Raw genomic sequence first — 4,169 nt, forward strand, 5'->3', positions numbered from 1 at the left:
TTGCTTCAGCACATGCACTACTACGCGCAAGATTACTACACAGCTACCATTCGAACAGACAATAATATTCCTCAGAAGCCATGTGTGTCTCCTCCAACTGGGATCAAACCAGGGGCCTTAGATTGCAAGGCAACAGTGTTTCCGGTGGTGGCACATAGCGGTTCGGATCCCACTTTACACTGTAGGTCCAGTACCGATTAGCCTTACTGTGCATAACGTGGACTTAAAGCAACAAATCAATCAGCACCACGCTCCGGCCTGCCTCCAGTTACCCACTGAATGAGGCTGAGTCCCAGAGCCGGTTTATGTGGGGACAAGGCCGGAAAATCTCAGACCTTAGACCCCGGAATCGAACCTGGCTTTCCCGCGTGGCAATCAAACGCCTTACCGACTGGAGCACCGCGGCGCCCTACACAAAACAGAAAAATCAAAGACAAGGTAAAGTAGAGGAGCAAATACAGAACAGAGGTGAAAAGGGGCAGTAAGGAAAGAAGGAATGAGAAATTAAAAAGAAAATACTAGAGACAAATAAAAATAGAAAACGGGATAGACAAAATAGACAAGAGCTTAAATATGAGAAAAATTCAAAGAGAACTACGATGAAAGAAGAGAGACAGGAAAAAAGAAATAGAGAAGAGTAGAAGATGAGACAAGTGAAGAAGGGAAAAATAGGAAAGAGAAACAGAATGTGATAAACAAGCGAGGAAATAAATACTTTTGTCTGTGTGACACATCGTCCACAAAAACGGAAGCCTCACAGATTTCATTAACCATTATTTGCAGGAAATATCATACAGAATGTCATCAACCCTATGACATAAACTCGAAGATATTTAGAAAATTTAGTTACGATACATACGATAACATAAGAAGCAACAATGTCGTAAATTTGCGAGCATGCGTATAAAAATGTATTTCACATGTTTACATAGTCTGTGTTTCAGCAATCGTTTTGCTCTATTTGAATGCAGATAAAGTCCACGCGATGGAAGAATTAGAAGTAGACTTCCCAGCTCCTGATGAAAGTCCACGCGATGATGGAAGAATTGGAGGTAAACTTCCCAGCTCCTGATGAAAGTCTACGCGATGGAAGAATTAGAAGTAGACTTCCCAGCTCCTAATGAAAGTTCACGTGATGGAAGAATTGGTGGTACACTTCCTAGCTCCTGACGAAAGTCCACGCGATGGAAGAATTAGAAGGAGACTTCCCAGCTAATGATGAAAATCCACGCGATGGAAAAATTGGAGGTAGACTTCCCAGCTCCTGATGAAAGTCCACCCGATGGAAGAATTGGAGTTAGACTTCCCAGCTCCTGATGCGAGTCCACCCGATGGAAGAATTAGAAGGAGACTTCCCAGCTCCTGATAAAAGTACACGCGATGGAAGAATTGGAGGTAGACTTCCCAGCTCCTGATGAGAGTCCACCGGATGGAAGAATTAGAAGTAGACTTCCCAGCTCCTGATGAAAGTTCACGTGATGGAAGAATTGGTGGTACACTTCCTAGCTCCTGATGAAAGTCCACGCGATGGAAGAATTAGAAGGAGACTTCTCAGCTCCTGATGAAAGTCCACGCGATGGAAGAATTGGAGGTAGACTTCCCAGCTCCTGATGAAAGTCCACGCGATGGAAGAATTGGAGTTAGACTTCCCAGCTCCTGATGAAAGTCCACCAATGGAAGAATTGGAGTTAGACTTCCCAGCTCCTGATGAAAGTCCACGCAATGGAAGAATTAGAGGTAGACTTCCCAGCTTCTGATGAACAATAGGCCCAGACCTGGGTACAGTGCTGTCGCAGTGTTGCTCTATCCTTAAAGGTATTTTCTACTGTTACGGCGGCCGATCCTAATGCTGGCAAGGGAAGTGGGAAGCGACCAATCCAGCACGATAAGAAACGCAGCAGTCAGTAGAACGAGGTTTACGTGGTAGTTCCTCCCCTCGACGTCGTGATTCTCGGCGCCACCGCTGTTGTCTGGTTGGTCTGTGGCGTAATCCCAGCTCCCCATTTCCTTGCCAGTATTAGAACCGGCCGTCGTAAGAGTAGAAAAGACCTAGAGTCAAAAACTAAACTTGGGTCAGGTAATGTAACATGTATTTTCCCCTCTCACCTCAGACAGAAGCATTCCATGAAGTTACCCGCATCCTATTGCGGTTGTTAGGTTTGGCAATGCAGTACAAAACAAACAAAATATCGTCTCCATGGTAATGAGCCTACTTTCATGAGTTCAAGCCTCTGTCTACCCGCCTACGAGAGCGACCAATGTTCACTCGGAATCCTCGTTGCTAGGAGAATAACAAGATTGTAGGAAGACAACTTGCAAGAGGTTGGAAACACTGATTTTAGATGACCAATAACTTCTACAAGCAAAAAACATCAGAGGGTGGCAATGCTTAGGGAAGCGTGCGAGCAATCTCTGGAGGCTCAGCTGTTGTCGATTTGCATCAATTTCGAATCGAGAAGGGGCAGCTGTCCCCTACCTCCCCTTCCCCTTCCAGTCCCTCCGCTCTGTCGATACGAACTAGAGAACAGTCGAATTGTTGGAAACTTTAGTCGATTTTATGATATCGATCATTTTCGGTTATCAAGCAAAATTCAGTTTACTAAAGAACTATTCAATACATACGCATTTGACACCTCTTCCTCTTTTGACATGAACTGGACTTAATTTTGTTACGTATCATCTAGTCGGTGAGACACTTATTTATTTTGACTGGAGGAATTTCTATATACAAGTCATTACATACTTCAACAGTGTTTGTGATTGTGGTTTCATTCCATGTGTCAGCTTCACAGGGTTTTGTAGAGTAACTTAAGATATATCGCGTTATTCATTGCCGAAAGTAGAATCTCTGATGACTTTATTATAAATTCTTGCTAAATATAACAATCGACTTGAAAAGTGCCAATATCTCTTAACATAAAGCAGTCCATTGCAAAGCACCCCTCGTCGATGTTCTCGCGGCACAATTTCAAAATATGAATTTTATGAAGATCATAAAAAGCTGGAACAAATTTTATTATCTTCCTAAAAGGATTCTTAACAACATATTAATTTTGCAACCCTGTACCACCTCGGATTTGGCCGCCATCTTTCAAAAATGGCCCCCAAAATATTTTTTTTGCAAATATCTCGCTTGGAAAGCACTTTACAGCAAAAGAGGTTATGATAAAATATAATCTACATAAAATTCTCTACGAAAAAGGTTATGTGCATTTTTGTTCTAAGAAGCACCGTTAGGGTGCTAGAGGAAGAGTAATTCCACTCTATTTTGCAAGAGCGAAAGACAAGGGAACTTTCTTAGAAGGTAACTTGAGGGCTTATTTCTTATTATAATACCTATTCTACATGTATGAGCCACGGTAGCTTAGTCCTGTGGACCGTGGCGGAGTGGTTTTCACAGCAGGCTGCAATGCCAGGGATCCCGGGTTCAAATCCCGGCTAGAACATGGATGCTTATGTATGTCCGTAATGAGAAAAACCTAGAATATTAGTAAAAAGTTATATGTGTGAAAGTTGATAAAATGGTGAATAACGGGGAATACAATCGCATAGGAGTATTCCTTAAGGAAAAAAATGAGTCGTTAGGGCAACTGACCACCACGCGAGAGACCTGGGTTCGATCCCCAGCGGGGGAGAACAGAGATATTTCCACCTGTTCAAGCGGCTCCAGCACCCACACAACGTCGTATAAATTGGGTACCTGGAGGAAACTGGGGGTAAAGGCGGCCAGGGGCATGGTGCTGATCACATCACCCCCACGTCACTGTTTCAAGGGGAAATTATCAATAACATCACGGCCTCAAAAGGAAATTCCCAATCTTTTCAACGAAAAAAAATTAAAAGTAAATATTAAAACAAATAAACTAACAAAGCTTTTGCCTATTAAACAACACATATACAACCCTATAAATAAACAATTTACACAGCTACACCTTTGGTATGTGTCTGAATAAGTTCTAATTGACCAAAGTCTCGAAAAAGACAAAACATAATAAGGCATAATAAGTCTCGATCTGTTCTCCACACATTTAATGTGTATACAATAACAAACAAAAAAATATATAATTTTGGTTGTTTAATTTGTATTAATAAATTTTATATAAATTCAATGTAGCATATATATAATAATATTATATTTTTAAATACAATAAAATTGTACAAAATATAAT

Source organism: Lepisma saccharinum, chromosome 28 (genome assembly GCF_977018435.1).
Source record: "Lepisma saccharinum chromosome 28, izLepSacc3.1, whole genome shotgun sequence".
Lineage (NCBI taxonomy): Eukaryota > Metazoa > Arthropoda > Insecta > Zygentoma > Lepismatidae > Lepisma > Lepisma saccharinum.